The 20,739-nt window shown below is 41.7% G+C and overlaps 1 pseudogene across 1 annotated transcript; it reads left to right on the top strand.

Moving 5' to 3' along the window:
- Positions 1-7,139: 7,139 nt before the first annotated feature.
- Positions 7,140-12,434, top strand: LOC148724795 (uncharacterized; annotated as a pseudogene). The gene is made up of 6 exons (XR_015991086.1): positions 7,140-7,276; positions 7,841-7,932; positions 8,455-8,611; positions 9,547-9,946; positions 11,255-11,488; positions 12,168-12,434. The product of XR_015991086.1 is annotated as an uncharacterized LOC148724795 (transcript).
- The last annotated feature ends 8,305 nt before the right edge of the window (positions 12,435-20,739 follow it).

The raw sequence follows: 20,739 nt of genomic DNA, 5'->3' as shown, positions 1-20,739 counted from the left end.
CTTTGTAACTTTACTTAGTCGTCGTGATACCAGGGGCGTTTCTCTCTTGGGTAAGTAAATTGCATAAATGCTCGAAGTGGGAGTTTTGTTATCGTTAAGAACCCCGTCACCATTCCCGAGGTTTCTTATCTAAACTTTTGCGAAATTAATGCACTTTAGGTAGGCATCTTTTCCCCGGAAAAAAAATTAATCAATGCTTTTGTAAGTGCGTAATCAATCGAATATCTAGTCCCTTATAATGTCCATCAAAACCTGAAACGTATTACAATCAAGGCAAATTTTTACTTCAAGAACTTTTTACAAGATAAAACGATAAACGAGCGATGTTACGCTGGAGAGAAAGAAGCAACGGAGATGTACAGGGTGAAAAAGATAGCATTAAGTCTATAGGAACAGTATGAATAAAGTACAGCTTTAGAAGGGTTGCTCGTGGCTTTTATCTCCTTCCATTCAGAGGAAAATGAAAGAATATGTAAAGGGATTTTCAATCTACTTTGGAAGCGCTACTTAACGCTTCTTTTCCCAATTTTCAAAAGTTTAAGTGGTGCGAGGGGGTCATTCTTAAGGTTGTAAATGAACCGAACGTAGCAGATAGAGGCATCGTAGCGGAAAAATCAATCGAGCACAGCACTTATTATGTAAGCCCGAATTGAGACGAGCGTACACTGAATTGTTTTTTGGTTTGTGCGTCAACTTGGCAGCTATCTGTGCAGCTTATCCAGATGAAAGATTAAAGGGCTTTTGTCATGATGCTTTTGAACTAATTACAAAAGTGTATAATAAGGAAATTTATTACAAGACTCGGGCAGTCAGAGGGCCAATAACTAAAATCAAACAATCAAAATGCTCTATTGCCGGTAAATATTCTCTCAGTATTGGAAGGGCATTTTCCCGAATAGTACCTAATGATACCGCACTTGTGTCCCTTCGAACTTCAGTCATATAATAAATCTCGTATTAACAAAGCTTGCTCGGGAACGTACTGGAAGAATATCGTTCCTCGGTCTATTTTGTACGGACCTCGCTACGCTTGGTCCGTACTCTCAAGACCTCGGTCCGATATTCTCCCAGTAGGGCCCTCGCGCTTGGTTAATAAGATATCTGTTTCCAGCAGATAGCTCAACATCAGTTAGATTTGTAACTTTGATTACACTTGTAAAAAGCAACGAATAAAAATTTGTCCTTGTTCCACGTATTTGCAGAGTTCCTGTCGACGATAGTAATTCTGATCCCTTCAGCCTTTTCAAGATTCCAAGTGACCTTTATAGGCTGTCGACTTGTTCTTCAATGCGCCTCTTAATCCATTACTTTTTGGGCTTCGATAAGTAATAAGCCATCATTCCTACGAGGTGTAACACGGCTTCAAAATAAGGAACATGGGTTACCTAGGGTAGATGAGGGTGAACGTGGTAGAAAAATGGCTAACCAAGGATAAATGGCAATAGAAGGGGGTAGAACATGGGTTACCTGGGGTAGATGAGGGTGAACGTGATAGAACAAAGCTAAACTAGGGTAGATGAGGGTAAAAGGAGTAGAACATGGGTTACCTATGGTACATGAGGGTGAACGTCGTAGAACATGGCTAAACAAGGGTAGATGGGGGTAAACGTGGTAGAACATGGGTTAAGTAGGCTAGATGAGGGTGAACGTGGTAGAACATGGGTTACCTATGGTAGATGGGGGTTAACGTGGTAGAACATGGGTTAACTAGGGTAGATGAGGGTGAACGTGGTAGAACATGGCTAAACAAGGGTAGATGGGGGTAAACGTGGTAGAAAATGGGTTAACTAGGGTAGATGAGGGTGAACTCGGTAGAACATGGTTAATCAAGGGTATATGGGGGTGAACGTAGTAGAACATGGGTAAATTAGGGTAGGTGTGGGTTAATGAGGGAGAGCAAAGGTAACTGATAGAACAAGGTTATGTAGGACATATCGTGGTACATGCATGAACGTAATAATACGTAGTATTGATGTGTATTAGTTATTGGGACATGATATGGACCTAACATGAACGCTTTACCCGCTGTGAGGCGGCCGATTTAGTGAAGGTAGGTCGTAACCAAAACCCGTCGGTAAAGAAGGTGCCTTGCCTTGGCGTTTACTGGCGGCAGAAGCCATGCAGAAGAAGGTAAAAACAGGATCGATACGAAATGAACAAAACAACTCGAACGACCGAACGGGCGAAACAAAATGATCATATGACACTGACGCGTCGGTCAATGACAAACCGGTAATGGCGTGGAGTCCTGGGGCTAATTAAGTTATTCCTTAGGAATATTAACCATTCCTCACGTGTACAGCCCTTTAGATTTGGATATTGTGACAAGTTGCGTGACTTTTTTATAATGCTCTATTGTGATTCTGTCAATCAGCTTTTGTATGCGTCATTGTCCGGGCATGTGCGGGGACCTTGTGTCATTCGAGGAGAGCACGTAGTTCGGTCGTTCTGGCAGTGTGATTTTTTTAATAAAAAACGTTTAAACCTCTATTTGCTGTTTCTTACATGGTGGCAGCGGTCACAGGACCCATACGGACGGAAGACTACTAGTATGGCATCAGGATTTAGTTTACCGCCGCCGGCACCCCTAGAACTTCACGATCAAAACGCCGCAGAGAAGTGGAAGAAATTTCACTTAGCATGGACAAGCTATTCTCTGGCTACGGAACTCAACAAGAAAGCCCAACCAGTCCAAGTTGCTACTCTCCTCACAGTCATAGGCGAAGAGGCTCGCGATGTTTATTCCACGTTTACAGATTGGACCGAGGAGGGCGACGAGAACGAGATTGCCCCGGTTTTGACGAAGTTTGCCGAATATTGCCAACCGCGAAAAAATGTCCCCTTTGAGCGCTACCGATTCAACCGCCGATCACAAGAAGCAGGAGAAACATATGACCAGTACAAGACCGCACTTCGTAAACTCGCCGCGGGATGCGAATTCAATACCATAACTCCGGACGAAATACTCAGAGACCGTTTGATTTTTGGCATACGCGACACAAAAGTCCGGGAGAGATTACTTCGCGAGGCTGCTCTCACCTTAGCCAAAACAGACGAGATTTGTCGCGCCGCCGAAAGCATGCATGCCCAAATGAAAGTTGTTGGAGATGCCACCGAATCGGAAACCAACAAAGTAGATCAAGAGCGTACCTCTAACGTAAGAAAACTAAAGAAGAATATGCGGAGAAGACAACAGCAAAGTCAACGCGGACGTAACTGGAGAGAGTGTAACAATTGTGGATATCAACATATGGAAAATTTGGAATCCTGTCCCGCACTCGGTAAGGAATGCCTGAAGTGTGGAAAGAGGAATCACTTCATAGCGAAATGCAAGTCCAAGGAGGTCAAAGCCTCCGATTTAGAAGACGAAGAGGCCAGCGAAATGTACCAAACAGACGTAGCAGCCGTGGAGCTTGATGATTCACAACTGGTCACATTGAAATTAGAGTCGGGTAACTTCGTTCGTTTTCAGCCGGACACTGGCGCTCAGTGTGACGTGATGCCACTACATATTTATAAGAAGGCATCCAAAGACGAAACACTTGAAAAGGTAACTCACACCGAGGCATCGCTTGTCGCCTATGGGGGCTCGAAAGTTAAGGTCATTGGTTGCGTCAGCATCCGCGTCTGGAGAAACGAAAGGTCATTCCGTCTGGACTGCCGTTTAGTCAACAACGCTAAACTACGTCCTATCCTTGGCATCAAGTCGTGCTTAGCTATGGGTATTATCCAGTACAAAGATAATGACCTTATCCACAGGCCTGAGACTGGAAGTGCTTCGGTTTTTGCAGTGGATGCCCCGCGTTCACCTTTAAGCAAAGAGGCGCTCATGTCAAAGTTCCCAGACGTTTTTGGTGATGGCCTAGGCCAACTGGACGGTGAATACAAGATTAAGTTAGATGAAACGATCCCCCCAGTACAGCATGCTCCACGTCGCATCGCAGTGGCATTAAGGCCCAAGCTTAAGGAAGCATTAGATGATTTAGAAGCACAGGGTGTCGTAGCTCCGGTGACCACGCCCACCAGGTGGATAAACTCCGTTGTCGCAGTACCAAAGAAGAATGGAAAGTTGCACATATGTCTGGACCCCAAAGATCTGAATCGTGCAATACAGAGAGAAAATTATCAGCTTCCGACAGTTGAGGACATTGCGACACGCCTCCATGGAGCAAAGGTCTTCACAATTATGGATGTCAGGAATGGGTTCTGGCACGTCAACCTTGATGAAGAATCTTCATACCTGACGACCTTTCAGACCCCCTTCGGTCGGTATCGCTGGAGGCGCATGCCATTCGGAATCTCATCAGCTCCGGAAGTGTTTCAACGGAAAATGAACGAGCTTATTGAAGGCATGACGGGTATTGAGGTGGTGGCAGACGATTTTATTGCAGTCGGTTACGGTGACACGTTTGAAGAAGCGGCTCAGGATCATGACAAAAATCTTCTGCTCTTCCTCCAAAGATGCAAGGAAAGAAATGTTCGCCTAAACTTAGAAAAGCTCAAGCTGCGACAGCCACAAGTACTCTTCATTGGACACATGGCCACTGCTCAGGGACTGGGAATAGATCCCGCCAAAGTCCGAGCTATCGTTGAGATGCCACCCCCTACAGACAAACAAGGAGTACAACGTCTTCTGGGACTGGCTCAGTACCTGGCCAAGTTTCTTCCACATCTCTCCGATACAACTAAGCCTCTAAGGGACTTAACACAGAATGACGTACAGTGGGTTTGGAATGAACCTCAACAGACTGCATTTGTGAAGTTAAAGGAAATGGTTACGCGCACCCCAGTTCTGCGTTACTATAATCTCAAGGAAGAAGTTACACTACAGTGCGACGCATCCCAGTCCGGCCTAGGAGCCGCTCTGATGCAGAATGGGCAGCCTGTCGCATACGCCTCACGAGCCCTGACACCGGCCGAGACACGCTATGCCCAAATTGAGAAAGAACTCCTGGCGATAGTCTTTGCTTGCGATCGTTTTGACGCCTATGTGTATGGCCGAGACCTGTTGAATGTAGAAACGGATCACAAACCCCTGGAGGCGATCTTTATGAAATCACTGGCATCAGCCCCCAAACGACTCCAGAGAATGTTGCTGCGCCTGCAGAAGTACAGTCTCAAAGTGAAATACAAGAAAGGAAGAGAAATGCTGCTGGCAGATACCTTAAGTCGCGCCTACCTACCAGAAGTGAATGCCACCGAGTTCTCCAGAGAGTTGGAAGACGTTGACCACCGTAGCTGGCTCCCAGTGACCATTGACCGCTGGCAACAGCTGAAAAATGCAGCCGCAGATGACCCAGTACAGCAGAAGTTACGGGAAGTGACCAGAGGCGGATGGCCGGAAAATAGAGCTCAAGCACCCGAATGTGTTCGCCCTTACTTTGACGTGCGCGATGAGTTAACTATCCAGGACGAGCTTATCTTCAAAGGTCAGCAGATTGTTGTTCCTTTAGTGATGAGAAAGGAACTCATGGAGAAGACGCACGCGTCTCACATTGGTATTGAGGGATGTCTGCGCCGGGCCAGAGAAACCCTGTACTGGCCACGTATGGCCACAGAACTGAGAGAATATATTTCCAAGTGCGATATCTGCCTATCCCATCGCAATGAGCAAGGAAAGGAGCCAATGCAGTCACACGAGTTCGTTGCACGCCCGTGGGCAAAGATTGCCGATGACCTCTGTGAATTCGATAACAGGGTGTTGTTAGTTGTTTGCGACTACTACAGCAACTTTATTGAAGTGGCCCGCCTGAGCAGCATCACTTCCCGAGCCATCATTAGGGAACTGAAAGCCATATTTGCAAGATTTGGAGTTCCAGACACTCTGGTCACAGACAATGGTCCACAGTTTTCGTCCGCCGAGTTTTCAGTTTTCTCCAGGGCCTGGATGTTCGAGCACAAGACATCCTCGCCGGCCTATCCTCAGTCGAATGGAAAGGCAGAGAATGCAGTTCGGACAGTTAAGAATTTGTTTACAAAGTGCAAGGCGTCTGGAGCATCAGAGTTTCAGGCACTCTTAGACTGGCGTAACACACCTACGGCAGGAATTGGCACCAGCCCCGCCCAACGCCTCATGGGTCACCGTTGTAAAACACTGCTGCCGATAGCAGGCTCACTGTTACAGCCCAACTTTCCCACTGAGGAGGACACTCGCAAGTTGATAGGAACCAAGCAAAGACAACAGCACTACTACAACAAGCAAGCCAAACCTTTAGACCCAATCAGCGTGGGAGAAACAGTGCGAATGAAACTACCTGGTGAGAAAACATGGAGTTCAGGAACATGCACGGCTACAGCTGGCCCAAGGAGCTACAGGGTACAGGTAGGACAGACGGTGTATAGGAGAAATCGACGGCAGCTAATCGACGCAGGGGAACCCAAAGATGTCCCAGAACTTATTATTCCGGATCAGTCAGCAGAAGCAAGCCCAGAGCCCGAGGCCACTGTCCCACCCGGAAACTGCCCTCCATCTGAAGTTCACGTTGGACCGAGGCGGTCACAACGGGAAGTGAAGCCACCCCATTGGTTCAAAGACTTTGTCACTCCCTAATGTTTTTTTGTTGTTGTTGTTTCGTTTAACGTTTCTTAGGAAAAAGGGAAGATGTGACAAGCTGCGTGACTTTTTTATAATGCTCTATTGTGATTCTGTCAATCAGCTTTTGTATGCGTCATTGTCCGGGCATGTGCGGGGACCTTGTGTCATTCGAGGAGAGCACGTAGTTCGGTCGTGCTGGCAGTGTGATTTTTTTAATAAAAAACGTTTAAACCTCTATTTGCTGTTTCTTACAGATATCAGGTCTCGATTTTAGTCACAAACAGAGATTTTCATTTACAATACATACCAGAAAATAAAAAGTGAGGTTTGAATGCATTAGAAAGGACTACATTCTCTGCTTTGAGAATATAGATAATTTGAATTAACATGTAATCATCAATTGGCGAAGAGGAGCAGATGTTTGTCAATGGCATTGATATTAGTGGCTGAAATTACTTATTAAAGAGGAACCCATAACTGGTCTGGGCCAGGGAATAGGTCTGAATTTCCTTGTTGCATTTAGTTGGAGTGAAAGTCTTAATAGTGATTTTTCCCGAGTGGAACAGGCAAAGAAAACTTTACATTAAGGTATTATGTAAAGTGATTTGTGTTCTTTGAAGCATTATCAGGACAAGGAACAGATGCTCTAAATGATGGCTGTGAGGACAAACCTTTTGCTGAAGACCCTCTATTGGCTTATGGGTTTTAAGACCTGATGCAGCTCTTTGATTTAATGAAATGGTAAATTAATTTCAACCACACATGTTTTGACTTGTGATAAATGATGCTTTGATAGGTTCTCATTGATAAATGACTACTCTAAACAACTGTTAGTAAATGGATCACACCACAATGTTGCTTGGGTCAAAATTTAAAAATTAGTTTAAGTTGCAGTCAGGTATTTTTTTCTTCTCAACGAGACACTCAAGCAGGTGTATATTCTTTTTATCTTTTAAATTCTTGTATTTTTAACTAGTTATATTTGATGCTTGGTGATTGTATATACTTTTATAAATCTTTTACATTTTTATATGTTTAACTAGTTCTTAATCTAAACTTAGTATTCTTTTGAGGACCCCTCTGTAAACCACTTTGTGATGTTGATTTTAAAGATTACTACTATACTACTTTAATTTATGCCAATTAGTTTGACAGCCAGCCAAAAGACAGTTGAACGAAGAAAGACAGACATGGGGAAGCTGTCTGTTAGACAGAGATAGTTGGTAGTGGATTAAAATTAACAAAATTCCTAAGAAGCTGAAAGATTTTGATTCAATGTCTCCTCGCATTTATGTTGATTTTCAGTTTGTTAGAAGAAAACTGCAGCCAACATTCCACTTATCCAGAAAAGTGGATACAACTTTCAAGAGTTCTTTGTAAGATATATGGACAATTGGGTAAGTTGATGTGGTGCTCAATGAGAAAACTGTATCTTTTTCTTCACAAGAACCTTACATCATTGTAATCCACTCATGGTTCCTCAAACAAATAACCTTAGTGTTGATTTTATAATTCAATACTTTAAGTTGGGTTACCTGTGGTGAATTTAGTAACAAAATTTTCACTTGTGAAAAATTCTTAAATTGCCACCAGTTAGAATTGCATGTTTGGCCCACAATGTTTGACACAATGTGTGGCAATGTTTCATCTGAACAGCAATATGTCATTTGGTCTTTTTCCATCATTTACAATATTAGATTGGATGGTTGTTATTTAGATGCTCACCATTTGAAATTCATAACTAGTGGACATTCAATTTTCTTGGCAGGTTTTTAGATTCTAAATTGACCGTAAAATAATTATGTGGATAAGTACATTTACTCCTATCTCTTTTTCATAATTCTAAGTGAAAACTTTGTGCTGAGTCTCCTTGGACACTTGAATTTTGATGTGAAGTTCATTTGTTACATCTTTTACAGGATATGAGCAGACTCTTCTACATGATCATCTGGCACTCTGTAGAGAAAGTGAAGAAAACTACTTTGCGGATGCAGAGAATTCTTCACGCGAGTCATCTCACCTTGACAGTGTCTCGCTGTCTGATTCAAAGGACTGTGGTGGATCATTCAATGGTAAGGGATTTCTACCAAACACAAACAATAATTATAATAACTGTATGTGAAGAATAAATATCCCAAAAACTGCTGCTTGGGATGTGAAAAAAAATTTGGTAGAGCTTATTTCTTGAAAACTTAGTCCATTTAACCTGCCAAAAAAAGTTCAGCAATATATGTAGCAACTGAAAGAATTATCTAGAAATCAGTTCAATGTTCTTGTTTGCAGCCTTTCAACAATTATTTTGGACATTTGTAAATGGCAGCAGCTTAAAAAAGTGAAACATTAAAAACGTACCTTCACAAGAAAAGAACTTTAGTGTAAAAAGTGGGAAGTGTCAGAGAAGAACACAGGTGAAGGAAAGCGTAGCATGAAAAAGAAATGACATTTGGTATGTATGTATATATATAACTTGGATATATCAACAAAGTTGAAGTGGTAAATTGGCCACCGTAACGCACACACAACCCACAATTCCTCTATTCGCTCCGACTAAGGGCTAACGCTCGAAACGTCAGCTTTTGTAATCGTTACGGTGGCCAATTTACCACTTCAACTTTGTTGATATATCCAAGTTATTTCGTTACTCCCACCGACGCAGCCCCAAACAGTTTCTTTCGAAACTATCAGCCTTTATTCACATGCATATGTATACTTACCATATTATTACAGATTTGCTCATTCTACACATTTGACCTCCACTTATGGTTTAACACATTTAATTTGCACAGTGGTCATGTGTTTCAATTATTTTAAGTGAAGTTCTTTTTTTATTTATTCAGCTTTTGTGGAATAATATTGACCATGTTTTTGCCATTGCAGAGTACGAGGGTCTAGAACTCCCCATTTCTTATTGTTTTTTTTTTTTTTAACCATTTTGGTGGCATTTCATTTTTATTTATAAATTTCAATAAGGCCTCTTTTGCATCATCTGGGGGCACTAAGCTGTTTTCTTTTTTTGAAGGCAATGGTGGTACACATGGTGATGAACCTGAGTTGTACTCTGACCCAAGATGCAATACCAGTCTTGTGGATTCCACTGCAAGCTCTCAGCTTGAAGCCTCAGGGCAAGGCTCTGAATGCAAAAGCACCCTTCTTGTTGAGGAGGTAGAGAAAAAAGGAGGTCAGGACCTAAGACCAATTAATATATCGACCTATGAAATAGTAGAGGGTTGGCTACAGTCTATCTGCTCTGCTAATGGCTTGCCATTTCTGTCTCCTGGTGGTCCAGAATCGTTAGACACTGTTCACAATGATACTCTTACATTGCTTAATAGTGTGGAGTCTGCAAGAGCCATGATAGAAGGAAGAGAGTAAAGGAAAAGAGATACAGATTGGTGGAGTAAGACAGGAAAGGTGGAAAATTCTCTCTTTCATTCCTTAATGGTGGGACCTCTTGAAATTTAACCAGGTTCATTGATGTACATGATGGTCTAAACTTGAAATTTGTAGCTGCTACTCTTCAATTCTCCGTCGGTGTCCGGTCTTTTCGTCCAAGTCTTTTCGTCCAAAAGTATTTTTACCTAAGTCTGTTCGTTTACTTGTTAAGTCTTTTCTCGAAGCAAATAAATAACTTTTAGAAGGCTAGATAAGGTTATAGAAAGAACTTGTTGCGAGCCGCCGCCATTTTGGTACCGATATCTTTAGTCACCAATCTTCGTTTACGAATTCAACGTCATGAATTTTACGATATATACACAGAGAATGAATGAAGTTGTAACGCAAAATACTATATTAAATAGTGGCGAAAGTAAAGACTTGCTTGCCGTTTAATTATTTCGCGCGAAAGAAATGGGAATAGTAGGCTTGTTGTTAAGCGTCTATTGAGCGTAAAAGGTCAACGAAGTGTAACGTCACTACGTGAATAGCTCGTAACAAGTTCTTTCTATAGCCTTGTCTAGCCTTCTAAAAGTTATTTATTTGCTTCGAGAAAAGACTTAACAAGTAAACGAACAAACTTAGGTGAAAATACTTTTGGACGAAAAGACTTGGACGAAAAGACTTCTGGACGAAAAGACCGTAATTCTACCCTTCAAACATGAGGCAGATTTATACAAAGATCAAATCTTTCTATAATATAGTATAATCGTCTTTATTAAAAACTGGATTATTGGATACTGCAATTCAAGACTTTTTATTGGCTTAGCCATTATGGTATATGAACCAATATACCATAATCTACAAATGTGGTAAGCGTACGCGTCAGCTTAAAATTAAAAGGGAGCTAAAAAATTTGTATAATATAAAGATTTGCTTAATATCTTGGGGGCGTTTTTAATAAAACAATTGTTCCACTAGCGCTTGTTGGATATGAGATGATTATAGCCAACTCGGCGCTACGCGCCTCTTTGGCCATCTATCATCTCATCTCCAACAAGCGCGAGTGGAATAATTGTTTAATAGTTTTTCATTATAGGAATTTTACTGGTCGGTATTTTTGAAATTATTTATGGGGTGGGATTGTCCAGGGGAGAGGAATTTTTGCACGAATAAATTACACTTCATATAAAATCACTGATACATTGATTTGATTCAAACATCTGATTGTTTTTTTTTTTACTTGAAAGATAGCTACATTCCATATTGTCTGTGGTGTTCTCATGTTTCTAAGTTTCACAGTAACCGTAAGTTTAATTATTATGATCATTATTTCATGCATACTAGCACAAGGGGGGAGAAGGAGAGGAGCAGATTTGGAGACGAGATTGGGCAAAGCAAGACTACAAAGTAGAGAAATTGCTAAAGGTTGTCTGCGCTGCTAATGGCGTGTCTTCTGGTGAAGTGACGTCACTTCTGTCTCGTAGTGTCCCCTTAAGTTCAGGTGCAGCTCATGACGATGAACTTTTATTGCTTGAGGGTTTGGAGACTGTAAGAGCAAAATCTTCTTCCAATGGAGAGGTGAGTAATTCTTATTTTCTTTTCTTTTGAATTCTGCGACCAACATTGTCTTTTTGCAGAGCTTAAGACAGGTTTGTTAATACTAATTGTAAATTGTTTGTTTCTGCAGTCTGTAAAATATGGACAGTCTAGTCACTTTTATTTCTCTCATGAGTTTTCATTTGTGTTGTAATTGTCAGAGGTGTGTGTAAGGGGGAAAGGGTGCAGGTAAGGAATCTGCGCCAACATATTGCATTCCATGTAAAGTTTTTTGTGGAGTGCATCAACATTTTCTGTGATGTGTTCTTATTAGAAATCGACTTAAGATTTTGTAGGAAATTTTTAAAGTCTCTGGTTTGACTCACTCTCCTTAATTCATTTGGCTAGTTTGTTGTGCTTTAATATCGTCATCCACAATAGTTTTGTATGAAAGTGGGACTCTGACTCTATAGACGTGGGCCTCCTTACCTGAAATAACTTTTATAAATCACTCGGGTCCTCCAAACCCGAAAGAAGTCGTACATTGTCAACCGCACTACTTCCCCTAAGATTATGCCAATAATGTCTGTATTACTGACTTTAGCAGCTCTTGCCAACATTTCTTGCTAACATTTCTTGATAATTATGGTAGGTCCAATATTGAAACGCTGAGCTGTTCCAATTTTTTTGATTGTATTGAATTATTTTTCAAAATCCACAGAAAAAAGATGTTCGACCTTTCAAAGGCAACCACCGAGACGTGAGAGGGCAAGCAGAGGCTTGAGCCACCATAAGCAATCCTGTAGAAAAGTTTATTGCAAAAAAGTTTGTCATTTAATTTACAAACACGTTAACCAGTGTGCTAATTATTAGAGAGTAAACAACTGAAAAAGCTTTAAATAAGATAATCCCTCTTGGAGAGAAGCATAATTTCGATTTTTTAGCTCGTGAATATAGTAAAGTAGTACATGTCGGACGCGGCACCAAACTTTTTATGTTTGTATTAAAATACTAAGCATACCAAACTCGGACACACCGTCCACGAAAGGCTCAATGTGCTTTTAAATTAATCTCCAAGCGTAGTTACCGAAACCCTTTTGCTAGAGTGGAAATACTCGCGAGACGTAGCCTTATCTATACGACTCACAAGTAGATATCCGGAATCACACGACTGCGGCAAGAGCTTAATGAGCTTTTCGGTTATGGCAACCGGACAAGTAGACTGCTGATCTGGAATGATAGGAAGTATGACCTCGGTATTGGTCATTCTTGCGCTCAGCAACATAAATTGTCATGTGATCACCAATGATAGCAATAATAAGTTGTTCCCTAGGCTGATGTTATCTCTTTACCACCGGTGATAAATAACCGGGCGGAATGGCGATAGGTGTTTATGGCGTAGAATGCAATTACAGGACAAAGCACGCGGATATTGTGTAGAGCCGCTGCCCTATTAAGGGCATTAAATGCATTAGACGCCTCTATCAGCAGGACCGCGTCGGTGTCATCTGCTTCGAAGATTCTATGCATAGCGTGTATTGCAGCCTCGCTCCCTGATTTCTGCCCCGCGCACAATTGTAACGAGCCACTTGCCTCAACAACGTCCCGCTTGGCTATGATCATGACGCATTTCCCGCATATTCTCCTGATCACTTCTCCAACTCCTATTTGGCCTCACAACACCCTCTCCCTTATCTAGAGGGATGAGGCGACTCGCTAATAATGGCTCTATGGTCGAAGGATCTATGTAATGAATACATAGAGTCTTTGCCATTGTAGCTATCGCCTCACACAGCTTAATAATAAAAGCAATAATAATACTCTTAGAGCGCTGTGTCCACTACTCTCTCAAAGCGCTGTACAACAATGGTTAAACCATATCTACAAAAGCTACTAATCATTATAATGAAATTAACTAAACTACGCTACTAAAAACTAGCCATCATAAGCCAATGTAAATAAGTATGTCTTCAACTGCGTCTTGAACTGGTCAGTAGAGGTAACACTCCTGACTTCAAGAAGCAACTGATTCCATATCCAAGGAGCAACTACAGAAAAAAATCTATCACCATTCGTCTTTAACCTGGATCTAGGCACAGCTAAAAGATTTTGAAAACTAGAACGAAGTAAACGTGGACTATTATGGTAGTGTAAAAGTTCAGTTAGATAAGTTGGTGCCAAGCCATTAAGGCGCTTGTGTACTAAGAGTAATACCTTAAAATTTATACTATAGCTTTACGGTAGCCAGAGAAGTTTAAACATGATAGGAGTATTATGGTCCTTAACACTTAAAATTTTGATTTCGTCAACACGAGAAAATCCGTAAAATCCAATCAGCAAAGTAAATAAAAAGCAGACGTCAGAGAGAGAATTACTCCTAACATTAACTTCAGCAATAGCTTGCGCTGTCTCGACGGAGAAAGACTCTTTGGGCTACAGTAGACGAGCAAGCTTTCTTTTTGCTCCCTCGGCAGATGACTTCACGAGTGGATGACTAGTGGGGCACAACTCCATTCCGGTTGTAGTATGACCCCATCTAATTCCGTAGAGGGCAACTTCAATGGGGGAGGCACCCATTACCAGCCCGACTTATACTTAGACACAGTTAATGGAGCCTTTGATTCTGGCTGCAAATGCAGAAGGCCTGGAACCAAACGACGAAGCGATTGGTCCTGATGCTTCATACCAGATCCCGGAAAGAAGAACATCTGAAACAAAAACAACGATGCTCCCGTCTCAAAACCATTTAATTTGAACAGGCGATCGATAATAACAGCAAATTATGATAAATAATACATTTAGTAGAACAATGAACATTTAGAAAACAATATCGCACTAATCCCAAAGAAGACAATGACGCGATAAAATGCAACGCCAGCGAACAAAAATCCCCTAACGTTCAAAAAGCATGCCACTGAGCTACACTAGCAAGGTTGCTAACACCACGCCAGCTCAAACTTCGGGCCAAATAAGGCCACAATCGCGGGCCAAATTAGGCCAAAGACATCGGCCAAACTAGGGCCAAACAAGGCCCAAAATCACGGGCCAAATCAGGTCACAAATACACGGGCCAAATCAGACTACAAATATGGGCCCAATCAGGCCAAAAACATCAACCAAATCAGGCCAACAACACAGGCCAAATCAGGCCGAGAACACGGACCAAATGGGGCCAACACATGCTTTAAAAACTGCAAAAAAATCATAAAAGCACGCCAATTAAGACACGTTTACATGCTATGTGGATATAGAAAAGGAAACTCACCGAAAGTCTAAACGTAGTGCTAACATTCTGAATTTTGGTCAGCCGCGAAAGACCGACAGATAGATAAATTTGTCTCTGTCCGGGCCCTTCTACCAGAAGGTTGCTTATCGCTGGGAGGGCAAAAGCTTCTACCACGAACGGCTTAACTTGACATTCCTAGCGTAGAAAAGGCCAAAAATACGACGAGGCCCATTCTGGAATGATCGAGGTTCCGCAACCGGCACATTATGTCAGATGATGGACGGAATCGACGACGAGGTTGACTGAGCTACATATCCAGTTGTTATCGCCACTCCAGTCTTGCACTAGGGCGTCCACCCTACTAAGGAGCCAGAAGAAGCGAACTTCGAGTTAAATCGTTGGAGCTGAGCATTGTAATAAGTTGCAAAACAGTCGATTTCGTGGGAATCCTACTTAGCATCCACTAGACGGAAAACGGATAGATTCATCTTTATCGACAAACCTACTGAGCTGATCAGCTTTCTCATTCAGTGATTTGGGATCCACTGGGACTCGAGTGATATATCTCATGCAAAAAAAAAAAAAAAAAAACCTGAAATATAGATAATGCAACCGAATGAAGGTGCCCTTTAGAACTACCTATGGACACTCTTCTGTCGGCGCTCAGACCATCGGTGAAATTTTTACCTTCTTATGCGTAAGCTGGTCCGCGAAGGACAGTTACATAGAGTAGATAGCTTTCGGATTTAGAAAAGTAGAGCTTTAGCCAAGGTCATCAGACGTGAACATACCGGTGGCCGTTAAACCGTGCAACGATGCTGAAAATCTGCCAAAGGCGACAACATCAGTTGCATCAGAGAAGATGACAGTAGACGTATTAGCCGGAGGTCAAAGAAAGTAACCATTAAATGAATCAATGTTCGAGTACCAGAATTTCAACTCTTCCAAAAGTGCTCAGCAGGGAAACGATAGGCGTGATCCCATCCTGACTGAGACTCGATCGCCGGGTGCATTTGTCTAGTGAAAAAACATGAAATAGAACTCCCTGCTAAGGAAACCGAAATTGTGGAGCCCACTATTCTGACTAATTTGCGATATGAAAGTTACTCGTCCGTGATTGCGGTGCCCAAAAGATGTTTATGCTTGAGGACCTTCTTTTCTTGAATTTGAAAAGTCATTGCATTTGTATTGATTACAAAACCCAGCCATTCGCCTATCTGCATAGGTTGCTAAAGAGACTTTTCTTCATTAACAAGAAGACCTGCAGAATCTAGCTCTTTGTTCTGAATAAGTTGCGGGCGCGACAGCAGAACACACATCCGGCTGGCTTCCAAAACCGTCTTCAAGATAAACAAAGCTGGTATGCCCAGTGGAACGCCAGCACTTCATCAACGGACTCAACAATTTGGTAAAACCATAACAAGCGCCACTAAGGCCGAAAGACAAAACTGTCGCACACACACACACACAAAAAGAACACGCTATCGATTGACCACGGAAAGCCGAGGTAACGCTTGATGCTCTGAACAGATACCCACGTGGTTATACCCCAATTTAAGGTTCCATGTAAAAAAACCGTGGCCTTCCTCGACACTTGAGACAAAGAGCGAAGATCTTCATACTTGAACTTAAATTTGACCACTCAACTGTTAAAGTGTCTTAGATCAATTACTAATGAGTTAACACAGAATGGAGGAATACTGTGTTCAACGATACACCCATTTGGTAAGAGCTCACCTATTTGCCTGGGTAACGAATTCTGAATGCCGAAAGGCTGATTTGTTATCAGGCAAAAAACACGGGGGCGGATACTTCACAAAAGGAAGCCTGAACCCACGCCGAATAACGTCTACAACAAACTCTGGAGAATCTAAACGGACAGATACATACATAGACGGCGTTTTATTAAAATCATCCTGCATTCTTACAAAAATCGTATAAAGCGCAAACACTTATCTATCAATTTTTCCTAGGTACAAAAAGTGTAAAAATCCATACATCATTTAATTATACATGTGTTCATTGCTGCACTTATAATAAATGAGTCAGTCTGTGGCTAAAGCTGCGGCGATCGAAATTAAATCGGGGGAGCGTCAAGATTCGAATGGGGATATTTTACATCAGAACCAGCAATGAAGGCGCTGAAAGTTTTTATCGCGGTGATCGATTGGTTATTTCGTACCAATGTCGATGATTCTCGTAAACTAAAAATAATTACAACACCAAAATAACTACTATGAACATATAAAAGGAATAACTAAAAGGTAATTACTATCAAATGGGGGATTATATGAGGAAACAACAACGATTTTATACAAAGGAAAACCTCTGCACAGAGTTTATATAGCGGGCAGAACTAACAAATAACGACACGAAGAAAGAAAATGCGTGGTCCTATGAAAGACAACACGCAAACAACGAATAATCCTAACGTGAAAGCTTATTAGTTCTAAACGACTAGGGAACAATATAAGTGAAACTAACAAAAGATTTATAGCGTAACATATGCTAGAATGCTCCTAAAAAGCATAAGCACGTGCTCCTGAGAGGAAACTAACTCAACCTGAATTGATCCCTTAAAGATGAAATGAAACGGGTGAAAACAACAATAAACTAAAAGATCGTGTACTTACATATCTAGCCCACGCAGTAAACCTCTAAACTGAATCGCTAGACTTATAACGACGATAAACTGCCTTGTAGTACTGTGCAAGCGAAAAAACAATCGTCCTCTGAGCGATTACGAATTTGAACTAGCCCGAGAGCCTTTGCGCGGCGAAGAGAACAGAGACCATAACACAGTCAGTCTCTTCGTTTTGGTAGATTGCAGTTGATATATCCGTTTCTTTCTGAGGTTGTTTGCTGGCTTGTTGGTGGCTGGAATTAGGTCGTAGATCTCGCTAAACGGGTTGTTAGTTGTCGACTGAAAGAGTTGCAGAGTCAGTTTTTCTTGATGATCTCGTAGGTTGTCTATTCCGGCACGCTGAAGGGTATTTTCGTGTAATATCCTCGGGAAAATGCACGAGAGAGCCCTCCTCTGGACTCTCTCTAGTTCAACTTGTAGATACCTAGGTAATGCGTAATGCAACACTGGGAACGCGTGGTCTCTCACAGATCTAATACATGCACAGTAATAAGCTACAAGATCTTTGGATGGAATATGTACCCGTTTGAGCTGATTATAATTAAGAAAATAAGCTTCGGAAAATTAAATACCTGGGAAAGCCGATATCTTGGCTCTAAGCAGCAATGATTTTGACCAGCACAAAAGTTCAATGCTCTCTGGCGAATATAACGAATGTGGATTTTACTTTTATCTTCTCTTCGAGCAGTTTCTTCAAAAATGCTAAATAAAAATGTCGGTCAAGAATACCCAAAATTTTCTGATAATGGTCGTGTTGTTGTAATCAGCCGCTCCGGAGCTCATTATAAAAGGGATACGTCGCTTGTCTACTGTTTAGAAGTGCTTGTAAGTGATGAAGTCACCGGATTTCCATTTCGATTGTCACAACGAGCTAGGAGATTGTATTAGGAAAAACAAACAGATTCGGTTCGTAAGCATCCCCCAAGGATCCCTCATCGCTATCGCCGAGAAAAACAATTCGGGGCTCTAACTGTTAGGTTCCAAGAGTTCGATGTCGCCATAGTAGTTACACAAAATGGCACATCAACCAATGCTAGGAGTAATAACTGATTTATTTCTCATAGTGAATCATATTATATACAAGTTTTTAGATAGGCGTAATTAGAACGAAACGATAATCATTTTAGGCATTTACCACAAAGGAAATTTGCAGGTGAGCAGTTTTACGTTGTGGTGTATTCTAATCTGGGGCAACTGTTAATTAACTTAAGTGTGGGTGCTCGGAATATCCGGGCATGTATTCTAACACCCCCTCTTGCTCGGACGTTGCGAGCATAACAATCTAACTACCTAGAATAATGCCTGTGAACTTTTGTAACGTAACTTTAGTTACAGGTTTTGTGAAGATGTCTGCTACGTTATCTTGCGTTGCAACATACTCTAAATTTACATTTCCATTCAGTACTTCAGATCTAATAAAGTGGTACTTAATGTCGATATGTTTTGACCTCTGATGATTTACAGGGTTCTTAGCTAGATTGATCGCTCCTTGATTGTCAACTTTAATAAGTACGTTATCGATCACTACATTCATATCACTACATAACTGTTTGAGGAATTTCGCCTCTTGAACTGCGTTCGCTAGACTAATATACTCAGCTTCGCAAGTCGAAAGTGCAACAGTTGGCTGCTTGCGACTTTTCCATGAAATTAAAGGGCCTTTTACAGATAGCTGAAAATTATACCCAGTAATGCTGCGCCTATCTTTTACAGACGCTCCCCAATCAGCATCACAAAATCCAACTAACTTCAATGCTGATCTTGATTTGCAAAATGTTAGGCCTTTTGCACGCGTGCCTTTTAAATACCTTAGCACGTGCTTGGCCATACTGAGGTCTGATTCAGTGGGGCAAGACATCTTCTGTGAAAGTTTAGTTACAACATAACACAAGTCAGGTCTAGTACTTGTCATAACGTAAATAAGACTACCAACAATTTCTCTGTATAATCTGGGATCGCTTAATGTGCGCGAATCCTCGCTTTCTTTTTCTATCCCTGTGGCACATGGGACCGATTTAGGTTTGCAGTCGGACATCTCAAATTTCTTTAAAATCTTATCGATGTATTGCGTCTGGTTTATTTCAATACTCTCTTCGCTGCATTTAAACTGCGTGCCTAAAAACCATGCAAGTGGGCCGAGGTCCTTCATTTTAAATTTATTACTCAAAGCGCCTTTTACCTGCTCTAGCAATGGTAAATTTGTTGCGGAAATAATTAGATCGTCGACCCAAACAATTATAATAACACGACCTTCTGTCTCGGAATTGTGAGTGTAAACACAGGAATCTGCGGCTGATTGAACAAATTTTTCTTCGCACAAATAATTATGAAGCATGTTGTTCCAGTTTCGGCCACTCTGCTTAAGACCGTATAAGGACTTTTTCAATCTACAAACTAATTTTTCGCCATTTTCTCCGACTTCTTCAAAACCTTTTGGTTGTTGCATAAAAACTTCGCATTCACCGATTGGTGCATTAAGATAGGCTGATCTTACATCCATTTGATGAATGATCATGCCTGTTTGCACGGCTTGCTGCATAAGTAGTCGAACTGAACTCATCCGTGCGGTTGGAGCAAAGGTTTCGTGGTAGTCAATTCCAGCAGTTTGCGAATAACCCTTAGCTACATATCGAGCTTTGTGGGTCTCCCCACCGTCCGGGCCAACCTTCACTGCAAACACCCAGCGGCCACCGACAATTTTTCTACCCGCAGGTGGCGTGACTAATTCGAAAGTGTCATTGTCTCGAATTGCAGTCATTTCGTCGCTCATGGCCTTTTGCCATTTCATCCCCTCGATAGAGTTTATGGCTTCTTCGTAACTTGTCGGAATGTTTGAAACTCTATAACAGTAATCTACTGTGACGTTAATATCATCGTCTGAGTCAGTGGCTAAAACATAGTCTTCTAAGTGTTGGGGTTTGTTACGGGTTCGTGGGGGGTAGCGTTTGTCATTTTCACCGTTATCAGATTTCTCACCGGGGCTCTGACTCTCTGTCTCAGTTGAGTTACTAGTCACTTTATCATGTTCCCCCTCTGTCAGTTTTGTCGGGTCAACAGCTGGTCGTAGAGCGTCCTCATCAAAATGTGGCGAGTTGTCAGTTCGGAAAAATTTTACACATCTTACCCGCTCAATTTTGTTTGATTCCGGGAAATACACTAGGTAAGATGGACTTTCCTTGTCATAGCCTACAAAGATACCTTGCTTGCTACGCGCTTCTAGCTTCTTTGCATTTTGAACATAAGCATAGCAAGTGGAGCCAAAAACTTGCATGTGGCTAATATCCGGTCTGTTGCCTACAAGCGCTTCGTAGGGAGTTTTGCCTAATCTCGCGTTGAAACATCGATTTCTGATATGGGCGGAAGTCATTAGCGCGTATGTCCAAAATTGTTTTGGCAATTTTGATTCTAACAAAAGGCATCTGG

Source organism: Stylophora pistillata, chromosome 8 (assembly GCF_964205215.1).
Source record: "Stylophora pistillata chromosome 8, jaStyPist1.2, whole genome shotgun sequence".
Taxonomy (NCBI): Eukaryota; Metazoa; Cnidaria; class Anthozoa; order Scleractinia; family Pocilloporidae; genus Stylophora; species Stylophora pistillata.
The sequence above is the reverse complement of the archived record's forward strand: the minus strand, read 5'-3'. Positions and strand labels throughout refer to the sequence as shown.